A 25,290-nucleotide genomic window follows, 5' to 3' on the forward strand; every position below is an offset into this window, starting at 1 on the left:
CTTGGTTTTGCTTTGACAGAAGCACAGTGGATTTTTTTTTAAATATATTTTCCCAGTTCAGAAGGTTAAGAACAATTCTGTGCTTGCAGGGGGAAAAAAATGAAAAGAACAAGAAAGAAAGGGGGGTAAAAAAGGAAAAAAAGAAAAAGTCTGTCCATGTCTGGATTTCAGAGTGATGGCTCCAGCAGCCTCATTCTCCCCTCCTTCCCTTCCTCCCTTCCTCAGTCCCCACCCCTTTGTGTGCTAAAGTTACAACCCAAGGACTTGGAGACATTTCAAAGGAGCGTCACTAATGAAGACCACATGTGCACTGTTCCTCTTGTTCAGTCCAGAACAAAGCTGAACTGTAAGAGCCTTCTCTCTACGGGGGGAAAACCAGGTCTCCCCCCTTCCTGATTAACCACCCACAGTTTATGAATGAGGCTTTCTCAGGTAACCACCACTTGGTATCAGAACAGTTTCAGAAGGAAATCAATCATCTTTCCAAGAGAAAGCTGTAATGCAGAGAGCATGCATTTCCTTTGCCAAAACATCCATCGGGGTGACACCAAAACACCCACGTGTTTGACAGTGCTGCAGCCTTCGGCCTTTGTGCTTGCACAGCAGCAGCGCATTCACTGTAACATTTTTTCTTTGCTTTTGGGAGGCCTCCTCCGCATCATCTCCGTAGCCACAGGTTTGTAGAAGGAGGTGGGCCACGGTAGGCCCTGCTTTCTGAGCAGCACCAAACGAGGAGGACGCTGAAATCCAAGTCTGAAGCACATCATCTCTGTCTGCTATTAACTGCATTTCAGGAAAGACTTTCACCAAGTAATGGGGAGTGGATCCTCACAGTGGTATTTTTATCAGACAAAAAAAAAGGAAACTGTAACCTGAACTTGTGATTTCATGTCCACTTGGTGCTCCCTCCTCAGCAGTATTTTGTAATTTAATGCTGGTGGCCATCCAACCTTAGCAGTGGCCATCTAGGAGTGAGGCAAGAGGTTGAGGTCTCCCTTTGAGAGAATATTTGGGTCCTTGCTGGGCTTATGAGGGGCCTAGCCCTTCCTCCCAGCTGAGCTCTCAGTGTCCTCGTTCCCTTATGATGGTTAACAGCTGCACTGCAGGGCAATGGCAGATGTGAAGGCTGGGTCAACCTCACCTCTCCTCAGATCCTTCTTCTGAAAGAAAGACATCAGTGGGAGGTAGTATTGGTCTCCTCAGACAATCCAGTTGGCAGCCCTTGGACTGCCGTGGTATCAGAGCACAGGTTGCGTCACTGGGCAACTGGAGCATCTTCCTTCCCACATGGCACTTCCGCAGGAAGCCCCAGGAGAGCGGCCGGGAAGGGGATAATCCTCAGACTTTTGTTCCACAGACACTTAAAAAGGGCTGGGGGATTCTGCTGAGGAGAGGGGCAGGGCTGACTGTGTGAGGGGACAAACCAACTACGGGGCTTGGAAACACGGCATATGTATTCAGTTTGGTGTACTACCAAGGAGCAACCTGATGCAGGCATGCTTTGTAAGTGCAAGGGTGCTTCGTACTAAGATCCACTAGCCAAATTCAGCTGGCAGAAATATCTCAGGGCTATTAATTTTCTAACAACACGTTCATTAAAATACACGATGAGGGAGCCAAATCTCTTAATTCTGTTGCTCACAAAACTTTCTGGCATTAAGAGAAGCCATCAGCAATGGACAAGGGTATGTTAGGACACAAGGAAAGTGCCCAGAAAAGATACCTACCAACCTACACGCTGACAAACTCATGGATGATTGTCCATAGAGCAAGATAAAAGCACACATAAACCCAACCATGGTGGCAGCCGGCATGGACATAACACTGCTGCTGTCTCAGACAACTGAACACTATGATGAAATAAACAAATATGAAGAAAAAATAATATAAGCAAATATATCTGAACAACATCAAAGACAGGGTGCAGTAGTGGTTACTGGTAAAGCTGTACCTATTTTCTGACAGGAAGCTCTTCCGGCACAACTGCCGTTCAGAGCCATTTCTGGTTTCCAACAGTATAAGGGTTTGTTTCTATAACAAATATATCCCTGTGGATCAAACTGCTATTATTAAAAATAAATGGGAAGAGGGAAGTGGATTCTATGGAAAAGTGACTGCAGAGGAAGAGAAGTGACCTCTGTGTGTTGGTTAGTGAGAAAAAAAATTAGTGGAAGCATTTGAAGGATCATAGGACTTCTTAAAAAATCACTTTTAAGTACAGGATTAAACCATAGTATATATATGGAAGACGACATAGTCTGAGGATGGTTGTTTGTTCATAAGTGATCCAGGGTTAACAAAGCATTCCAGGGTTTTATGAAAGCACTTTTAAACAAATAAACATTACCCTGCAGTATTTACAAGCTAAGCACTTCAACATAATCTCCATGCATGAGAACCTGAGAGGAAAATTGATTGAAATCCCATGATAAACTATTTTGTTTAATTGCCTAACCTCATGGCAGTAGAGAAAAGCAGATACAATAAATAACGAAGAAATATCAAATTTTAAATTTGCAATACATTTAATCACCCGAACTGCAGATTGGTAATCAATGTGGAGTGCCTAAAATATTCCAATCCTGGAAATTTCCTTTTAAAGTGGTAACTGGATCACTTTATTTTGGATAATATCGAAATGGGTGAGGTTTTTTTTTCCAGTGGCATTATCTGTGCAGACTGAGGGATTGCTGTAGCCTTGGCTTCTTTGAAGCCTCTGCGGGTTGCAGCCTGTTCACCAAATAAGGCATCCTAAACATTTCTGCTGCTTCTGGATTCCTCTTCTCCCAACCAGGTTTTTTTTGCTGAGTATCTTGTCTGCCTTCCAAACACATCGTGAGGTCCTTAGATCTAAACCAGCTGTGATTTCATTCAGCACTGATAAAATGAGATTGAGTGGAGCAGGGACATGTTCCTGGGGAAAGGAGAAGACAGCTCTGGAATATGGTCATGAACAGGAAATCAATGGGGAGCTCCTCTGGAGACATTCCCACCCTGGCCGAAAAGGGATTGTCTGACTTTCCCATCCACTTCACTCTGGGGTACAGGAGTGCTGCTGCACAGACCCCTGTCTGGGCAGAGGCCAGAGGGCTCAGCCTCCTTGCTGGTTTTCCTCTCTCGCTCTCCGAGTGCAGCTGGGGTGTTTTGGGTGGGCTTATGCTGTTCCTCCGATCTGCTCAGTGAACAGAGCAAGGAGCAAGGAATCAGCGTCCAGGTAATCTCAGCTGTCATTAGCCTGCCCCAAGGTTACTCAGTGTCAAGAGAATTGCCCTGATTTCTTCTGACCCCAAATCTTCTGAGCTCTCACACCATCATGTAATTTAATTTTCTTAAGGGTGACTGGCTTTGCAGAGCAATTTATCTTTATAGATGGCAGGGAGTAAACAAAAGAAGAGATGTAAAGTGGGGAAAAAGAAATTGTTTTATGCCAAATTCCAAACTACTTTGAATATTTTCATTGCGTAACAGATGTTGCCTACACTGCTAAATTCCCCCTCATTTTTAAGGCTGACCTAACTGGCCTGGTTTCGTCAGCCAGCTGAGGCTGTGGGAATGTCACCTCTGTGAGGCCAACCCCAGACATGGCTGCATTGGCTGCTGAGTGATCCGGACACCAGTCCCATAAGCATAATCCCAGCACAGGTTACCGCCTCTGCTACACCTCCTCAGGGCCATTTTATATAGTGGGATGAACAAGACACTGACTGACTCCACAATCTGTTGGATCGGTGTCAAAATTAACCTTCTCTCTGAAGAGCGATGTAGACAAATTAGCAGCGACGCTTGGGGTGTTGGCCATCTCTCTCCTGTTACGTGTCATGACCACTTCTCTGCATGGCCCAGATGCCACTGCAATACATGGGTGTAAATGCATTTCCCATATCCACAGTAGATTCAAACATAGATAGACATGGGGCAGTAGGCTGGTTCATTTGAAAGCAGCTACTTTTTTATGAAGGGAGAGAGCTAATCGTACAAAACACTGAGGAAGAAGAGTAGCCTTTCATTTTGCTCCTGTAATAGTGGTGTGCAAGGGCTGTGAAATGAGAAAACATTTTACATCTTTAAAGGCAAATATTCTCACAGCAGTATCGGCTGTGGAAACAGTCTAGTTGATTAATACAGCAGTAACATTTTCTTTAAGTGAAGATTAGCTCTGAAGCTCCAGTATCTGTTTTATGGCATCACAACCCATTTTTTCAGGAAATTCTCCCTATTTCTTGCCTCATAACTGTCAATGACATCCCCGATCTCTTTAAAACCATGGGACTGACTCAGTCTATTTGGAGACAGAAAGCTATTTTGACTTACAGGTTCAATTCCTGTTGACTCAAAAGGGAGGAAGAAAATGCGGAGACTGAGAATGAAAACATTTCATATTCCAGAAGTTACTAACAGACAAATGTCATTAAGGAACGGATGGCATTTGTTCACAAACTTTTAAAAATATTTTTTCACGGCTGAGGTTTAGATCTGTATACGTTTTCTAGCAGACACTGCCATGAAGACAAGTGAATCTGGATGTGCTCTTTGCTTCAGCAGTTGTATGAGGCTACTTTCTTCTTGGCTGGGATCTCAGAAAGGAGCCTGAGTGGGGCTTGTATGTTCTACCATCCTCACTGAGGCACCTGCAGGATCTCTGCCATCAAAATGAGCACAGCTCTCACTTCCCCACCCATTTGGCAAAAAGAGGAATAATACAGTTATGCTGGCAGGGATTTCTTTTTCCAGCAGACTCTGGTTTTCACAGTTCAGCTTTATGGACTTTAAAATCTCCCACTTCACACGTCTGTGTAAATATGATGGAAAATGGGAAGGGAAAAGTGCTGCTCAGGCACAATAAGGAAACCATTACTGGTCATTGTGGTTCGGACCATGTTTGTAAAGCGGGAACCTCTTAGACAAAGGCTGACAAGTGGATCGCATGCAAAGCGAGACCTCTCTCCTCCCACCACCACACTGTTTCAGCAGCTCAGTTCTGGAGAGCTTTCTGCTGCAGGTAGTAGGAGCATGGGACTGAGGAGAGCCCCTCTTCAGCCATCATATCTTTCTTGTGCCTGTGGTCTCTCATGGAGCACAGCAGGAAGAAAATAGAAAGTCCCCCATTGAACCATCCAAGAGGAGGCTTCCTTACTGAGGACCTGACCACCCAAGCCTGCCTGTGCCTGGTGCCCTGCAGTGGAAATCACTCATCCCTCTGCTGCAGGAGTCCTCCCTCTGCAGATTTTGGCCTCATCCATGTATGTACGAGAAATGCTTCAAAGTGTGACTGCTCCTTCCTACCTCCTCAGCAGAAAAACTCATCTCCAGGGAGACGGGAATTTCATGTGTGATAATTTAGCTGTCTTCTACCAGCCCTTGGGCATTGATTATCAGGTATAGCAAGTGCCCTCTGCCATGCTAGTGCACTCATTGTGCAAATAGAGCACATAGTGCACTTTCCACCGTCCAGCACTCAGTTTGTTAAGGGATTTCAGCTTCTCATGCCTCATCTCCAGGAAAATGTAGGGGTTTGGTCAAACAAGGGCTTTTAAGCCACAAATCACATCCTGTGCTAAAAATAGGCTTTTCTGTCTGAAAAATGCATATTGAAGTGGACACCTTAAAAAGAAACACTACTGTACATTTTTCATCCTGGCTGCTCCTGATTGTATTTGAAATTATAAATTATAAATTATAAATTATATGGCGGTGAGGGAGAAGGAGGGAAAACGATGGACAGACTGACTGTCAAGCCAGTTCCCTGATAAAATTGAGCAGTTGCTGGAGTAGTTGCCAAATTAAGACTCGTTCTATCAAAAATGCCAGAGAAGCACCCTCCCCAGGCCCTTCTCCATAAGCAGGAGACTGCATAATGCCAGGGGTGGGGAGGGAGAGACTGCAGGGGAGCAGGTCTGGGTATGCACACAGCAGCAGCGGAGGAGCCTTGAGTGATTGAGGTGAGCCCTGGAGAAGCAGCCACATTTAAAATGATCTTCCAAGACTCCCTCTTAGTAAGTATTAAGAGATTTCCTACAAGCACAGGAGCTGATCTGGGGATTTCTTTAGCAGCTGCTTATTTAAAAAACAGCCATTGTCGTTCCTTAATCTGAATTCAGATCAAGCCAGCTATTAATGTTTCTGTTATCCTCATTAGAAAGTCTTATTTTTGATTTCTTTGCAACAAGGTGACATATACAAAGAGTATAGGATCACAACACAACCTTGACACTTAAATGTGAAGAGCACAGCATTTCTTTATTATATGTATCAAGCAAGGGGTCCTTGCACAGCATTACTACAGGTGTAAAAGGAAGGTGCGTCAATTTCAACAGCTGTAAGATCTTTTAAAAAGAAGGTTTTCTTGCTCAACTTTTTGTCCAGTTTCTCATATTTGTTTACAGCTGTTTTCATAAAAACAAGTAGATGCTGTGGTATCTGAGTCTGTGTAGGGGATTTGGATTGCTTTAGTGTAAATTTGGCTTATTAATGTGAACATAAGGCAGCTGTAAAACTCTAGCTAAACTCATATTTAGGTGTCAGACCAATATCATTGCTAATTTGAATTGTATGATACCGCTTTAAAATTAATGACTATTAAAGGCTTGGTCTATTTTTTAAAGCCTGTTTTCATTACTTTTCTAAGTGCAATAACTTAAGACCAGATCAATAAACTGTGTAAGTACAAATAATCCCACCCCAACACAGAACATAAGCTCAACTAAACTCTAAGATTATGTATTTAAATGGAAAATATGAGTGTTCTCTTCAAATATCCCTACTGAGATGGCAATGGGGAACAGGATTGTGTTTCCCGTTTATAATAGACTCCATAACACCTGAAAAGTAGTTCTGATTTAGATACAGTGACCAGTGAATATCAGGTTAGCTCTCAAGCTTTCCACTCCCTTCTGAGCCTTCCCATCTCTCTGTGGGGTTCAAGTCAGACTGCTTTTTCCTTCCCAACCCTTTCCTCCCACAGTCAAAATTCTGCACAGCCAAATCTGGACCCCTATAACTACTATGAAGCCTCTTGTAATGGGTGACTCTGGCTGAGAATCTAATAACCCCGGTGCTGGAGGGCAGAGCAAGACATATTTTTGCTATTTTTATGAGATAAGAAGGGTTTGGATCAGCTGAGAAGGGGCCCTTTCGACTGCAGAGCATGTATGTGGTATAATCATCATGCAGTAATGCCTCCATGAGGAAATGTTTGCATTACAGTTTCCTGGTAAGAAGTGCAAGAACTAAGTATAAAGCAGAATAAACTTCTCTCGGGACTCTGTGCATCTGAAGCAAATAAAAACTCATTTCCAAGCTGTGATTGCAGGTGTGTGTGCAAAGAGATACTGCACATGTAAGACCTATGTTCCATGATGAATAGAGGCTGTGGTTGCGTCTTTCCTTTGGGACAAGGCAGAAGAATGATGACTCTTCATATCCACTGCACTTTGGTTAGGCTAATTACTAGGAACTACATGAATTTGCAATAAATAATTTATTCAACGTATTGAAGTCTCATTTTATGTTCACTTAGTGCATTATCTCTGTAAACAAATGAAGGACTTAACATCATGCACAAATCTTTGAAGTTAAATATGGGTTTAGACCCCAACCCTGAATCTCAAGACCTTCCCAACTCCTGAGTACCTGCTGAGCCAGAAGCTGAACTGTGTGCTGCCAGGCCTGATTCACTTCACCCTTAGATGTATGGGGCCACTTAGGCTTTCTTGCCTCTGAAAGTAGCTCAGTCTGGCCTGAGGCATGAGATAGCAGAGCTCAGCATTAACTCTCTGGGATCGCTTTGTCCAGGCTGGGTGAGTCAATTGGCTCTGAAATACAGAATGGTGTAAAGGCCCATTCTGCAAGTTGAGGTTTTCTCCGCTCCTAAGGAAACATGGCCAGCGGGAGTGAGACTGAGTCTCCTCCACATAAGTCAGGCTGAGGATGGAGCCTTTGATCTCATAAGAAGCCAAACCTGACTATTAAACTCCAAATCCAAGCTCAGCTGTGGACTTCAAATGCTGATGTGACTTTCTCTGCTCCAGTCTGCTTCTAGACAGCACTTAATAGGCCCATTGCCCTCATAGGCATTTTCTAAACAGATGCATTAGAATCATAGAATCATAGAATCATCTAGGTTGGAAGGGACCTTCAAGATCATCTAGTCCAACCATCAACCTAACTCTGATAAAAAAAACCATCACTAATCCATGTCCCCCAGCACCATGTCAACTCATCTTTTGAACACCTCCAGGGATGGTGCCTCAACCACTTCCCTGGGCAGCCCATTCCAATGCTTAATAACCCTTTCAGTGTAAAAATTCCTCCTAATATCCAACCTGAACCTCCCCTGGCGCAACTTGAGGCCATTTCCTCTAGTCCTGTTGCCTGTGACTTGGGAGAAGAGACCAACACCTGCTTCTCTACACCCTCCTTTCAGGTAGTTATAGAGAGCGATAAGGTCTCCCCTCAGCCTCCTTTTCTCTAGGCTGAACAGCCCCAGCTCCCTCAGGCTCTCCTCATAAGACTTGTGCTCCAGACTCCTCACCAGCTTCATTGCCCTTCTCTGGACCCACTGCAGCACCTCAGTATCTGTTTTGTGGTAAGGGGCCCAAAAGTGGACACAGTACTTGAGGTGGGGCTTTACCAGTGCTGAGCACAGGGGGAGGATCACCTCTCGAGTCCTACTCACCACACTGTTCCTGAGACAGGTCAAGATACTGTTGGCCTTCTTGGCCACCTGGGCAGGCTTCAGGTACAGGCTTAGGTACAGGCTTCATGATGGCCTTTTAAAGCAGGACCAAAACCTTACAAAATCATGATTTGTCACTGGAAATAGTCAAAAAAGCTGGGTGAAAGCCCAGCTTGTGGGAAGTTCGTTTGATGAATGAGACCAGAAGGGTGATGACTGCATGGGAAATAGCCCCATGCCAGTGGCACACACTGCTTGGACATGCTTTGCTGTTGAGGCTGGCATCTGTAATGTACTGCACTGCACTCTCTCCTCCTGGGAGCTGTTCTGACGCTGTCATAGAATCATAGAATGGTTTGGGTTGGAAGGGACCTTAAAGATCATTGAGTTCCACCTCCCCGCCATGGGAAGGGACACCTCCCACTAAACCAGGTTGCCCAAAGCCCCATCCAGCCTGGCCTTGAACACCTCCAGGGATGTGGAACCGACAACTTCCCTGGGCAACCTGTTCCAGTGTCTCACCCATCCTCACGCTAAAGATTTTCTTCCTGTGCAAAATTTGAAGGCAGGCAAGGCTCAGCCTTACCTCTGACCTGTCTCTGCAACACTGCCAGGCGTTCACAGAGATTTCCCGGGCAGTGTTCATGACTGAGCACACCATCCTCATGCTTTGTCCCAGTGCTGCTACAGAAGCGATAGCTATTAGACAGAGAAAAGTTTGCAGAATAACAACCGTGGAGGTGGGCAGCCTTCCTTCATACAGAAAAGCGATAGTTAAGATATTCAGTGCTACTAAGCTTGGGGTCAGAAAAAATAATATTGCTTAGGTCTAGGGAAAATCTAATATGCAATGAACGGGCAGTTGCTCTGCCACCAGGGATCGACCTGTGATTTGGGTGGCAAATGGAAACGATATAGAGTTGTCCTTTGAGCATGCTGGCTGGCTTTAACACTGCACCAAGAAATACATCGCCTCTTCAGATCCCACCTCCCCCTTGCCCAGCGCTGTGTGCAGCCAGGTCAGGAGGGAGCAGCTCCAGTGCCACTCTGATGGTTGATGCCAGGAGGAGGGAAGGAGAGCAGAGCCAAAAGTGGCAGAGCACGTTTATAGACCTCGGCTTGACAAAGCTCAGGATCTTCTCCCTGTGGGATTTCTATGGTGTGTGGGAATGGGAAGTCTCTGTGCAGTCTGTGGGGGCCTCCAAACCTCTCTTTCTGGTGAGGAAGTGAAGGAAGGCTGGCCAAAGCAGGTTGGCCTCTTCCTATAGATTTTCCATGGGGCAGAGGTGATTCAATTGATGTACATGGCCTGCCCTTTTGAATCAGAATTAAAACCTTATTTGAGACCCAATTTAGAGAGTGAGGAAAAAAAATAAAAAAGCAGGTCAGAGGCAATTTCCCTCACCCTCTCCATTTTCTCTGTGCAAGTTATACGTGTTTGTATGCAAATGCTGGCCCCTTCACTCCAGAGAGCGGGCAGAAAGCCGCCTGCCTGAATGGGGCAGCCGGCAGCATTCCTTCAGACCCGGGGACCAGGGTGGGGTTTGATCAGCCAAGGGAGAAAAATGTCAACATCTGTCTGTCACCGCATGGCAAATGGCCAATTATAGTTTTTTTTCTGCCTCCCTAAGCCACAGTCAGACAAAGCCGCCCAGCTCCCGGCTTTGTTGCCTTCGCCATTTCCCACCACCGCTCCACCTCTGATATGCTAATGGCAAAACTGAACGGTTTTGTGTGCCTGAAAAGGATCTTTGGGCATATTCACCGGGTCAACAATCCCAACTGCTGCGCTGGGGCTCAGCCTGCTGCGCCAGAAGCCTGATGCCAAGGGACTTCCCTCCCTCCCCCGCGCTCCTCCTTTTTTTTTTTTTTTTTGGAAAAAAATAAATAGTGGAATTAACCATCTGGCCGTCTTGGTGCCCAGAAACTTAGTTGAACAAATTATGACATGATATACTCCCCTCGAATAGTTTCTGGACTGACAAGTGACAAGATGGGCTGGGCTCTCCAGCGTGAATCACAATTTGGGAGCTGAGAGAGGACCATCTCTCGGCTTCAGAGCAGCACAGAGCAGCTAGGTGGTACAGAAATACGTCTGTGTTTATACAGTTGGCTTTGCGTGCATTAGAGCAAAAGTAACACTGACAAACAGTCTTTTGTTTAGAAAATAAACCCTGTCATACACGCAATGCAGGGCACAGAAAGCAAACTTGATGACCTAATCCTATCTATTGTGCAGTAATAGTAATGCACTTAAGTAGTAATTCTAGATCTGGTTGAAGAATAATTGCAGTTTATCGGGTGACGAGTTTCCCATTCACTGATGTTGTGGCAGTGCCAGGGGAAATGGGCTATAGCACCCGAGACAAGGTGCTTGTAAGTCTGTGACAAATTGATTTTGAAGTATTTGTCGTTTATAATTAGTCACCTGAACTAAGTGTGAACATTACGAATGATATGCCACTCCTTTTGCTGATGCTGTACTAATACCAGCATTGCTTTATAAAAAAAACCAGCGAGTTGGCAGGTTCTTTGACAGTAAAATTTGAAGCAGTTTTGCAAGCAAGCTAATGTTTATAAGCACAGTAATATGCCTTCATTACTCAAAACAACTATGACACGTATAAGTGCATTGACTGCAAGCACCCCATAAAAACTGCTGGACACAAGGCCCAATGACATAAGATAAAAGCTGAAGAAATTTAAAAGCTGAATAAACAAGGCAGCCTAATAATTCGATGGCTTCCAATTGACCCTGAGCAGAAACCTGGGTTAAGCTGGGTCAATACTCCAGCCAAGACAAAAGCAAGAGTTGTGTGTATTGTTTATGAGACTACAATTTTAATAGAGCCTGCACGGTAAACAGTGCTGTAATAAAAGCTGACCTTTGTCACAGCTTTCTTTATTCTCCTCTTCTTAAAACCTGCCCGTGAGCAGTGAGAGAAAGGTGGATTGTCTGGATCCAGAACCAACTCACTGTGAAGACTCATACTTATTTATTCCCACATTGGGGAATTAGCAAGCTGAACATTTTTTTTTTCTCCTTGTTTTTGAAGAAGATGTTCAGCTTTGTCAACTTTCCCTGTTCGGGCTGTGCTGGGAGGCACTGACGCATCACCTGTGCCGTGGTCTTGCAGCTCTTTCTCGTGTGGTTTGCACTGACTCCCAGCACTGTGCCTCCTCTGCAGGAGTGTTCACCCAGACTCGGGGAAGTGCTGTCGGCGGTGCCTTCTGCTGCTTTCCAGGGAAGGACTTTCATAAAAAGCGTGCACAGCATGAAGGAGGAAGCAGATGCAGGCTCGCTCTGCACGCTCCTCTCCAGTTCCTGGCATATGGTGGATGGTTTAAAAAAAAAGTGGATTTGAATGGTGTGAAAATCTATTCATCCTGTATCACAGAGAATAAATTATTTCTTTTTGGTCATATGCTGCGTGTTGTCCTGGCTGCACCCGCCTGTGCTGTTATGAAGGAATGCTTTAGACTCACAGGCTGCACAGATCCAAACAACCCTCTGTGCTGACTTTCTGCGTGACAGAGGCTGAAGGTTTTCATTCAATCACTTTTTTGTCCGAACCATAATTTCTGATTGTGCTTGTACCTTTAACGAAAGTAACCCAAGCCTGATTTACGGCAATAAAAGAACAGAAAATCCAATGCAACTGTAAGTAATTGCACTGCCCCAGCAGCTTCTTGCTGCTCATGTTGGAAAAAATGCTTTATCCATGGTGTGACATTTTCTGTCTTCAGACTCTAGCTGCTGGCTTTTGCTACATTAGTGCCTGGGTTCACAGTCCCTGCTGCTTCCCTGACCCACAGCTTCCCTCCTGGTCCCCAAGGCCATGAAGCAGCTGCCTATGGCCATGGGTGTGTGGAATGGTCCATCACCCTTCTGAGCATGTATGAACTCCTGTGGGGCAGGCGGGGCTCAGGAAAGTGGACTCCATCGTCCTTAGTCCTCTCCCGTCCTCTCCCGTCCTCTCCCCTCTAAGTCTGCACCTGTTCAAATCATCTGCAAAGCTTTTCTTTGATAAAACTGAGTTTAATTTAATCTCTCTGGCATGCTTTCAGACATCACTTTTGTAGCTCTTCTCTGAAACTTCTTTAATTTGCCAACAGTCTTTTTAAAGCCCAGGCACTGGACTGGGATAGACACTATAGGTTTGTGGTAAAGAAAGGTGGGAAACCACGTTCAAATTAAGCTGAAATTAAGCTCAAATTTCGTATTTAATTTTTGTGAGGTTTTTTGCCTTGTTTGACTACTCTTACTACCTAAAACTGAGGGGTTTTTTAGAGTGTTTCCAAGTCTTTAGTCTTTGCCAGCCTCCCAAGGATTCAGGCATGCTGCCTCACGCACCATATACTACCTCAAAGCACATAACCGAGATAAACAGTTAATGACATATAATGAACTTTCCCTCCAATACAATAAAATAACAGATGTCCCTTTTAAATATTATAAGCATTTCTCTTTACTGAATGCTAGTGATGGATAAACAGATTTGGAGTAAATCAATACTCAAATGGCTTATCTCTATGAATACATTATTATTGCAATACTTTCAAGCATATAAGCTTTCTTAGCCTTTGCTTCCCTAAAAGAAATTGGAGTGGATGAGTGTGTGCGTGTCTGTCTATGCACTGAACTCAGCACCTTCATGATGCTGCAACAACTGTGGGGCTGGCTTCCCCATCCGGGCACAGCCCCTCCTTTTTGTTGGACCTTGTACTTCTCCCGAGAATCACCCTGCTTTTTCATTTTCAGGCAGGTTCTCTCAGCCATGTCAGCCTGCACATCCGCTCTGCTCATCCCTTAGGTCTGAATAGACTTTGCATGAGAAGATGTCCCCTCTGGGAACTGGCAAATAACAGAGTCCCCAGACTGTTTCCCAGAATAGGTGTGGATTTACTTATGGCATGAGGGGCCGCCCTGGGGAAAGCAGCAGACTGGTGACCCGATCTACTCCAGAAGCACCACCCAAGAGGGAGGTCCTTCTCCCAGTTACATCCCACACTAGCGTTACCTGGCTGCCTTTTTCCCCCTTCCCATCATTCACACTGCAGTTAGAGCTACACCCCAGCCAAAACAGGGCTTGTACTTTAAAAGAAGTGAAGCCAGAAATTCATCTACATCATACACTACCAGAGTTGGGCTTTTAGAAAAAAAAAGCTTCACATGAATCAGCCACTGGGAGAGTTGCACCCCTGGGGTAGGTGGAGCCCTGCACGTTGTAGTTTATGTGAGTGATACCTCATCGCAGACACCGAGAAAGTGATGCATCTGCGGGTCACTTCTGTGCTGCCCATACATCCCTGCTGTATGCGTGGTGGGGAGAGCGGGTGCAAAGTCTTTCTCCACAGGAGTATTTCACATAGCTTTGTACACATCTATCTGCCTGGCTTCACAGTGGGGAATTATGTCTACCTGAGTGAGTCTGGTACCAGACTTCTTATCAGTCAGTCACTGGTGTGTGGCGAGCTTCTCTCCCTTAGAATCATAGAATCATAGAATGATTAGAGTTGGAAGGGACCTTGAAGATCATTTAGATCCAACCCCCCTGCCATAGGCAGGGACACCTCCACTAGACCAGGTTGCTCAAAGCCCCATCCAGCCTGGCCTTAAACACTTGCAGGGATGGGGCATCCACAACTTCCCTGGGCAACCTGTTCCAGTGCCTCACCACCCTCACAGTAAAGAATTTCCTCCTAATATCTAATCTAAATCTCCCCTCTTCCAATTAAAAACCATTACCCCTTGACCTGTCACTACATTTCCTGACAAAGAGTCCCTGTCCAGCTCTCCTGTAGGCTCCCTTCAGATATTGGAAGGCTGCTATGAGGTCTCCCCGGAGCCTTCTCTTCTCCAGGCTAAACAACCCCAGCTCTCTCAGCCTGTCTTCATAGGAGAGGTGCTCCATCCCTCTGATCATCTTCATGGCCCTCCGCTGGACCCGTTCCAACAGGTCCATGTCCTTTCCATGTTGAGGACTCCAAAGCTGGACACAGTACTCCAGGTGGGGTCTCACAAGCACAGAGTAGAGGGGTAGAATCACCTCCCTTGACCTGCTGGCCACACTTCTTTTGATGCAGCCCAGGATCCGGTTGGCTTTCTGGGCTGCCAGTGCACACTGCCCGCTCATGTTGAGCTTCTCATCCACCAACACCCTCAAGTCCTTCTCCTCAGGGCTGCTCTCTAGCCATTCTCTGCCCAACCTGTATTTGTGCCTGGGATTGCCACATCCCAGGTGCAGGACCCTGCACTTGGCCTGGTTGAACTTCATGCAATTTGCACGAGCCCACCTCTCAAGCCTGTCCAGGTTCATCTGGATGGCATCCCTTCCCTCCAGCGCGTCAACTGCGCCACCGAGCTTGGTGTCATCGGCAAACTTGCTGAGGGTGCACTCTATCCCACTGTCCATGTCTCCGACAAAGATGTTGAACAGCACTGGTCCCAGTACCGACCCCTGAGGAACACCACTCGTCACTGGCCGCCAATTGGACATTGAACCATTGACCACAACCCTTTAGCATCCTTCTGCTCTTCTTCTGCTGAGGTGGGGTGGGATTGCAGAGGCTCACTGGTGGCTCTGGTCTGTCAGCAGGGATCTGGACCACTCTGGGCTGCACGGCATTCCTGGCTGCTGTGAGGAGACCTGGGCAGGTGGGGCTTTGCAGCCCTTAAAAACCCACCCGCACTCATAGTTCCCACAGGCTCACACCCTCAGGTGGGTTTTTAAGATCTGTTTGTAAAAAGAAGTGCTTTTCTGCCCCCTTGCATTTGCACCCCAAAGAACAGTTGTGATAGCAGTGTGCTTTGTTGTACCAAAAAGTGCAGCATATCCATTACATCTTGTGAATCTGCCTTTTTTTTTTTTTTAATTAGAACTTGGAGTGCGCGGCACAATCTTGGGCTAACCAGGTCATGTGGAATTCAAGCTGGCACTAGGTGAAGGGAGCAAGGAGTAGAAGTGAGCAGCAGAGAGGGCTGAACCGCCGCACAACAGTGCCTTTCCTTCTACCCTTGAATAATATCCCTAATAGTGCTAGTCTTGCAGAGAGCCTGTGCTCATCAATAACATTATTTAATAGGAAAATGCCTGAAGGTGCCAATCAGGATGTTAGAGAAAGCCCAAGCCTTTGGGAAGAAGCTTTTTGTTGCCCAAAGTGCGGAGAGCACTAAGCACTGGTCAGACACAAAATAGTCTTGTACATAGCTGAGAAGCCTATTGTTTTTCAGAGGCTGCTATTTTTGCGCTCGTATGACAGCCACAGAGATGTGTCTGACCCATGAAAGGCCTGCATCCTCTATTTTGTTTATAATTGCCATAGTTATAACTACTGCAGCCTCACAAAAAAAACCCAAACAATTTTTCCTCCTCTCCATAGGTATAAAAGACTAATAGGTGGGGAACGAGGTGCATACAAACAAGTATGTATACATATGTATACACACATGTGTATGTACATATCTTTTTCCATCAAATGTCTCACGAATATAGCCCAAAGATGGAGAACAGCTGAAATAAAATAACAGACCTATTGGCACAAAGTCACATGTTAGTTGCTGAAGTCAGTCACACTGCACCAGCAATAAGCTGAAAGCAAAAGAAACAAATAAATATGCAATCTTCTCTTTTTTTTCCCTCCTACTTAATACAGATTACAAGTGTTTTAAAATTGCTCAACCTACTCTTGAAATTTGAAGCAGCAGCATACATTTGATTGTGGTGTGAAACAAGGCATAACACTTCAAAAGGAGGATGTGTAATAATTTCAGAAGCCTGCTTTTCCTTTTGTAGCTTATACATAATACCAGGCTTCAGTCCAATTTCCATTTTAGTGGATATTGGGGAGGTGAGAGGAAATGTTTAGTTCAGCAACAGGGCAAATCAAAATCAATTTTGCTCAAAACACAGAGGCTCTGGGAAGGCTCCACAGCCACCAATTCACCATTGGCCAGACACCCGACAGAGCTGGGGATCTGCGTGGGGTGCCTGGGGGCTCCGGCAGGGTTTGTCTGTGGACATGGGACGGTCAGAGCTGTGTGGAGGAAGCCTTTTGCCTCACATCTTTTGCAAGCTGCTTGATCTGAACAGGTCAAAAAGGTCCAGGAGATCAGGTGACCAGGATAAAACCGTTCTTGCAGGGCAGTTTTCCTTCCTTTTTCAATAGCTTGATCCCATACATAACAACATGTATTTCATTCTAGCCCCAATGAAAGCCTATAATACTCTTTGTTATTATTATTATTTTGCAGACATTGGACCAGATCTGATGCTTTTGAGGCCTCAACTCAACATGACAGAATCGCAGTACGGCTTTTCAGAATATATTTATACTGGAGCAACAAATATTCTGTGTTTATTCAGGAATGGCCTTTGGACTTCAGACACTTGGGGATAAGAAGCCCTTCCCTTCAAACCGGGGCAGGTAGACCAGGGCCTGAGCTGGGGAGAGTATGCTTGGGTGTTGACCCATCATCTGTGGGAAATCTTGCAGTGGCTGTTTAAGAGAAAGTCCCTGCCAGCTGCTTGCTCTGCTCCTCTGTCAGAGATCATCACTATCCCAGAGTCAGTGAAAGGAAATCTCCTTCCATGGGATCCAGTGTCTGTGCTCAAATCTCTGATGAAGCTGCTTCAGTCTAATACCGGATTTTACCTGAGACACTTGTGTGTGTGGCCCTCTGCCAGCCCTCCCACGGAAGGAGCAGATAGGTAGAAGGTGATGAATCACCAGAAGGCTGAGGACCAAAATAATCTTCAACTACTACATCAAGGTTCCCCTCCATGTTTCTGGAGAGATGCTGTTCAGCCCAGGCATGGCACCTATGAGGAATCTACCTTGTCCACAGTAACTCCAGTTTCCCGTGGTATCTGCTTTGATTTCTCATTGTCATTGCAAAGCAACAAGGAATCAACTTGTCTTACTTCTACTCTGCCCTCTTTCTTCCTTTTGTGCTTGTAGCTTTTCCAGCAGAAGCTGCCTATCTGCAGTTTCCAGCATTCAAAGAAGAAATTGCACACCTGGGCATGATGTGAAATATCTCTCTCAAACACCTTTTTTTCTGCATTTGTCCCTACAAATATCAATTGCAAAAAGAGCAGATGGCCTGGATATATAAATTTTATTATAGGTAACAGAAGAGGGGCTGTAGCAGATGAGAACATGCAGTGCTCATGTTTTTGTAAATGGCCCAGCGGTATATTTAAAATAGGAAGAGGAAAGGTCTGGCTTGTACTGGGAAAGCCGAGACAGCCCAGAGGTTTAGGTGTAATTCGCACCATCAGGCAGAGCGTATAATAATCTTACTTGATGATGTTTTATGCCTGCTCTCATTCTTGTCTGTGAATAATGGAAGATGGAGGAGAAAGGACAACTTGTGCTATTAACTCTGCTCTATTGGCAATTTCTTCCTATCTTACTCTGCTTTCTTTTCTGCTATCAAGCCTCTTTATTTTTCTTTTGCCTGAGTGGTTTGTGAAATATAAGGAAAGAATATTTATATAGTCTCCTCTCTATTACGAGCACGCCAATTGCCTGCTCTGTGTGTGCGTGCACCAATGTGTGTGTTGTGTTCAAGGACTGTTAAATGTCACGTAACCAAATCAGAGCATTTCAGTCACGTGGCACTGACAAGCTGCATTCATGCGTAGCACATGCCTTTCCTTAGCTCAAAACAGATGTTGTTTCCCTTGACAGATCCCTCTCTAGATTCCTGAAAATAAGGTTTGGTAAAATTTTGTGGGTTTGTTTTGTTTTGGTTTGGTTTTTTTTGTTTAAATAGCTTCAGGTTAATAAGTACATTCCCAAACTGAATGCGAGAAATAAAAGACAGCAAATAGATGTTTCTGAGTTATTGATCTTTTTACTTTCCAAAATAAATTATGTTAAATAGCTGTTCTCAGAGCCATAGCTTTAATGAGAAACACTGCTGTAGCTACATTTACCTTTTCTATAATGCAGAGGCCCTGCAGCTGAATCCCGCCCGCTTAGGACTGGAGCTGTCATCCTTTTCTCATGACTGCAATGCTCCTGATGTTCAGCATCTTTCTTGCAATGTTACTCAGATGCACATGATAACAAAAGGATTTCATATGAGTCTTGGCTTATCTGGCTCTATGTCAGACTTGGTTGGGCACCCTCATACAGACAGAAATGACTCTCAGGAAATTATTACCTAGCACTTTTCTGGTAAACCATGCTGCTGGATGACCGAGATGGTCATTAAAGGAAACTGCATTTTCAAATGTTTGACAGGAAAACTAGTAGAGAGACAGAATTGTCATCTGTTTGCATTGTGTATAATGCTTTTTACTCAGAAAAAAAAAAAAGGTTGGAGTTGAGCAAGCATGCCATACCGAAGCAGAAAAAAAAAAGAAAAGAAATTTATGAACTAAAATGCTTGCATGCCTGGGGAAAAGGACGTTTTCCAACAGAAGAAATTAGTCCTGCATCTTTAGTGCATATTTTGCTTTGCCCTAAAAGGAAACAGATACTGGTTTGAATTAAATGAGATGTTTGCAGGATTATGTACATGTGTTTCATTTGTATGGGATTAATAACAGAAAGAATTGGGGAAGAACATGGAGGGGTTAAATACATTTCTGGCTGCCAATACTTATGCTTGTAGGTAATTTAGAAAAATTGGCTTTATGCTTGCTCAGTGTGTTTGTAAAATTCCTTCTTCTCCTGTTCTGTGATTCCCTTTGAAATATGGGACCATGAAGGGCTGTTGTATCTCACTCCTCTAAGTCAGTAGAATTACCATCTACAATAAAGGCCAGTCTCTTTTCATTGCGACTCATTGCTGTGATAACTCATATGGATTCGCTCAGAGGACAAACCAGATGTGTACAACTGAGCATACTTAAAGCAGGAAATACAGAAACCTGCACTGTGGTGAGCTTTGCTACAGGCTGCTGCCTCGCCTGTGTCTAAAGTGGGCTGGTTTCAATGCTCAACATCTACAGACGGCACGGACTGGCCAAAGCTACACCTTGACCAAATATCCCCTGTTGTTTTCCTGAAATATGAGTCTCAAAACCATCAAACAACATTGCAAAATCATCTCTCTTGTTCTTTTGAAGCAATGGTTTTCATTTGGCTAACATCTTTGAAAATGGCACTGTCAAAGTTAGTGAGCTGATGCCCTAAATTGTAAATCATCATGCAGATGCTGCTTTATCATAACTCCACTTATATTGATTGGGTTGTGCAGAGTTATCATAACCTGAAGACCTGGATGAGAAGTCCAACCATGTTATTGGATAAAGACAGACATAATATACAGAGGAGGATGCTGAAGATGTTATCCAAGTTTAAAATAACCTTAATAAATTCAGTACACAAACACTCCTGCAAGGATCATATTCACAGCTAATAACTGCTGTTGCCAAGTTTTAAAAAGTATTCCTCCTTCACATAAAACATCTACAAAGGTGATGACCATGTTAGTTACTTAGATTGATTTTATAAGAAGCAGTGCAGGTGAGTCAGACTGTTCCCATTACGGCTCAAACTTAAAATAGCTTGCTGTAAATAATCTTTTATGCTTAACAAAGCTCGTACAATTCCTGATAATTAATTCATCACCCACACTGACATTCAAAAGGCTGAGATCGTTCTGGTGTTGTCTGGTTCACTGTAAGAATGTGTCCAGAGAAACTACTGAAGACTGACATTTTTGATATAACTGTTCATGTTCTTAGGGCCAAATTAATCACTTGAGTAAACCGGTCTATTTCTTTCAAAGTCAGTTGAGAATTTATGGGGACAAAAAATTAATTAAAAGTGTTACAACAGGCCTGTAGGTTCCCTTTTGAAGAGGCATAATCAGTTGGTCTGTAAAGGTCATGTTCCATATCCCGGCCCCGCAGGCGCAGCGTGGGACAGCTTCCTCTCTCTCAGACCAGGGCACAGACGATGAACCAGGCTGCAAAGTATTAGGATGAGCCCAACAGCAGCTCCCAATGTAGCAGGGGATAACAACCCTACCATTCCCTCTTTCCTGTTTTAAATGCAATTTCTGTCATCAAATATAAAGTCCATCAGCCATTGCCTTTCAGAGAGGAAGTGATCTTTCAGCATCTCTGCAATCCCAAATGCCCTGGCAGGAGCCTGCACTTCCTTTGCATTTTACAGATGTTAAGGACACCACCTTAGAGTTTCCCAAGGGAAGCCATAAAACCCAACCAGCCCTGTTGCATGCCTGCATTTCCACTTGCAGGGGCAGGTGCACCTGGGGAGAAGGCAGCTGTAGCTCCTTCTGCAGCCTCTGCCCTGCTCAGCCACCACTTGCAATACAAGTATCTGAAGGGGGTCTACAAGAAAGCTGGAAAGGGACTTTTTACAAGGGCATATAGTGATAGGACAAGGGTTAATGGTTTAAAACTGGAAAAGTGCAGATTTAGATCAGATATTAGGAAGAAATTCTTTACTTTGAGGGTGGTGAGACACTGGAACAGGTTTCCCAGAGAAGCTGTGGAGGCCCCATCCCTGAAAGTTTTCAAGACCAGGCTGGATGGGGCTTTGAGCAACCTGCTCTAGTGGGAGGTGTCCCTGCCCATGGCAGGGGAGTTGGAACTAGATGATCTTAAAGTCTCTTCCAACCCAAACCATTCTATGATTCTACATACCAGGAGTGTGACGGTGATGCCACATGATGCCCTCTCCATTATTGTGACTGCCCCAATCTGTTACCAAAAAAAGGTAAACAGGCACAAATGAAGAAACGTAAAGACACCCAACCTCAAACCATGAACACTTCCTCTTCTTTCTGCAGATATTTTCTTTTTTTGGTAACCTCATTGTGAAAAACCTGTCCGATTACAAATGGAGATGCAGGTAAGCCATGAGCTGCAGCCAGCCAGTAAGGCAGCTTCAGCCACTATGTAGTTGTTTTCTCACTGGGGGAAAAACAGACACCAGTGCTTATAGTAGCTGACTGCCAAATCTAAGGAAAAAGAACTCATTTCTTAACAGCTATTGTGCCCTTCTGGGGGAGTGTGAAGTGTATTTACTTTGAGGGGAGAGTAAAAGCTGGGGAGGTGGCAGACATGAGAAAGTTATCTTCCTGAACATGTCAGGAAGACACTTTTTTTCTTTGCAGAAAAAAGTAAGAAGTGCTGTAATGGGAAGAGTAGATACTAGGGCTGTGGCGGAAGAGGATAAGTCACACAGATGGACCATAACTGGGACATGTAGGCATGGAGGAGGAAGAAGGATGTTTGCCCTAGAAGTGGTAATGATTAATGGGTACAGTAAATTTATGCCTTGCAGTCAACTTTGGGGGAGGAAATGAATTGACAACAGCAGCAGTAACAGCTAAGCATCTCAACAAACACATCTGGAAGACCACAGCAGTAATAGCCATACCTGGGATTTCACTGCAGCTGTGTTGTCTATTGGTGGAGGGTGTTGGTGAAGCAAGGCAGCAGTGGTGCCTCAGGAGCTACACCCAGCAGGTCCTTTCAAGGATTTGGGATGGAGTTAATATGCATGTTGTTGCTGTTCAATGAGATTTCATCCCTCAGCTGCCTATGGGGACCCAGGAAATGCCCTTGTGAAGGCTCAAAACCAGGAAACCTGACTGTGGAAGAAAAAAGCCTCCAGCTTCAGAAAATGGCTTTTTCTAGACCATCAACCCATTGTGTTTATGGGCAGCTAGAAGACCCTGCCCCTGGGGAAGCCCTTGCTATGCCCCAACACATGCTGTGAGAGTCTGTGCCTGCTGCAGCTCAATGGCTGGTTTTACACGTGGAGGTGGAGAACAACTGTAGGGGCCTCTGTGAGTCAAGGGTGAGCACGGCATGGTGCATCTTGTGACAGCCAGGATAGACAATGAGAGACATCTATTAAGTTCTTGTTTCACACGGAGGAGCTTCTGGTGACCTTCTCCTTGCTGTGGAACTGTGCTCCACCTTCCTCCCTGAGGATTACATGGGAATCAGCCTCACCTCTGTGCCTGGGAAGATCATGGAGCAGATCCTTTTGGACGCCATGCTTGGGCACATGGAGGACAGGGGGATGATTCAGGACAGCCAACATGGCTTTACTAGGGGCAAGTCCTGCCTGACTAACCTAGTGGCCTTCTATGATGAAGTGACTAGGTCAGTAGACAAGGGGCGACCTATGGATGTGATCTATCTGGACTTCTGTAAGGCCTTTGACACGGTTCCTCACAACATCCTGCTTGCCAAATTGGAGGGATACGGATTTGATGGGTGGACGGTTCGGTGGATAAGGAATTGGCTGAATGGTCGCACCCAGAGGGTGGTACTCAATGGCTTTAAGTCCAGATGGAGAGCAGTGACAAGTGGTGTCCCTCAAGGGTCCGTGCTGGGACCAGTACTGTTTAACATTTTTATCAAAGACATAGACAGAGGGATTGAGAGCACCATCAACAAGTTTGCAGATGACACCAAGTTGTGTGGTGTTGTCGATACACCAGAGGGACGGGATGTCATTCAGAGGGACCTGGACAGGCTGGAGAGGTGGGCCCAGGTGAACCTCATGAGGTTCAACAAAAGCAAGTGCAGGATTCTGCACCTGGGAAGAAACAATCCTCAGTATAAATACAGACTGGGGGATGAGGTATTAGAAAGCAGCCCTGAGGAAAGGGACTTGGGGGTGCTGATTGACGAGAAGCTGGACATGAGCAGGCAATGTGCTCTCGCAGCCCAGAAGGCCAATCGCATCCTGGGCTGCATCAAAAGAAGTGTTGCCAGCAGATCCAGAGAGGTGATTCTGCCACTTTACTCTGCTCTGGTGAGACCTCACCTGGAGTACTGTGTGCAGGTCTGGAGCCCTCAATATAGAAAGGACATGGACCTGATGGAGCGGGTCCAGAGGAGGGCCACCAAAATGATCAGGGGGCTGGAGCACCTCTGCTATGAGGACAGACTGAGGGAGCTGGGGTTGTTCAGCTTGGAGAAAAGGAGGCTCTGGGGAGACCTCATAGCAGCCTTCCAGTACCTGAGGGGGGCCTACAGGAAGGCTGGGGAGGGTCTGTTTACAAAGGCCTGCAGTGACAGGACGAGGGGCAATGGTTTTAAGTTGGAGAAGGGGAGATTTAGATTGGATTTTAGGAAAAAGTTCTTTACCATGAGGGTGGTGGAACACTGGAACAGGTTGCCCAGGGAGGTGGTTGAGGCCCCTTCCCTTGAGATATTCAAGGTGAAGCTCGACGAGGCCCTGGGCAACCTGGTCTAGTTGGGGGTGTCCCTGCTGACTGCGGGGAGGTCGGACTAGATGACCTTTGGAGGTCCCTTCCGGCCTGGACCAATCTATGAATCTATGAATTGAGCAAAATCAATTTAGTAATGTCTTACCAAATTTGCAGGAGGGATGAAGCTGCAGCTTTGGGAAGTGAACAATCTCCTGCATCTTAATAGGATTATTACCTCCTGAGTTTAGTGCCAGCAATTTAAGTAGAACCATGATGAGCTATTTTACTTTTGATCCCTTAGAAGTTGTGTCTATCTTATTCCATGGTATTAAACTGCCTATCGTGTCTGCGTGTGCTCTCAAGCCCAGCTGCACAAACTCACATCTTTCCACCAGACAATTTAGACGTAATTGTATCTCATCAAGGAGAAAATCAGTGGCACTCTGCAAACTTAGAATGTGGGCAGTATTAAAGACATCACAGTTAATATCAGGATAAACAACATACAGGCTGCAGAAAAACTTTTATTTTCCCAAGGGGGTTGTCTCTCACTCCTCTGTTTTTTTCTTTAATCAGCATTTTCAGTGAATACAGCACAGACATTCTGTGTCATCTTTGCTAAATCTAGGCTTTTGCTGCAGAAGACATGCAAGATCCTGTCAGATAAATTTGCAACAAACTCATTCCTTCTGAGAGAGAGGCGATGTTAAAGTTTCATGATGATAAGGAAGGGCCTAATGTAGGCATCTGGGGCTATTTTAGATGCCATAACATATCTTCTCTGGCTCCAAAAGGGTGCAGATCTTCTGCAGGTCCCTTATTGTATCTGTCATTTGGATGTCTCAGACCAAAAGTAGCATCTACAGAGTTACTGCTGGCTAGTGTTTAAGTGTCTGAACTGCTTCCTAGTTAGGAGGTGGGTAGGAAGACTTGAGCGATGGTTAGATGGTATGTGCTGTGGTCACAGGTGCCTGGAGACCAGCCCTTCTCTCATCTGCATAGCAGCAATCCTAGGAGCTTGTTGTCACAGCTGACACCATCTAAGGGGAAAATAGTACTGGGGAAACAGGGAGCAGTTTCTTACACCTGTTTGTGTGGTGACAAAACAGGCTGCTGCTGGCCCAGATGCCTGGTGGGCCAGCTGAGGTTATGGGGTAGGGAATCAGTACCAACAGCTTCAGCTGTGACTCCCAAGTACGGACCTGTGAGACGAAAGCATCTGGAGTCATAAAAAAGTGAACGTGCAAGTAAACAAATGTAGATGTGGTTGTAGAATTGATGAGTACTCTAGTCAAATGCATCATTTTCTTTGAAGAATATGGAAAACATCAAATACAAAAGTGGCGATGGATTTCATAAACATGAGTCTCACCTGGATATTTTGCTTCTTCACATCCTTCTTTCTTTTGCTCACTGCTGTTGACTTCAACTATTATTAAGGCACCTCCGAGGG

Source organism: Numenius arquata, chromosome 1 (assembly GCF_964106895.1).
Source record: "Numenius arquata chromosome 1, bNumArq3.hap1.1, whole genome shotgun sequence".
Classification (NCBI taxonomy): Eukaryota; Metazoa; Chordata; class Aves; order Charadriiformes; family Scolopacidae; genus Numenius; species Numenius arquata.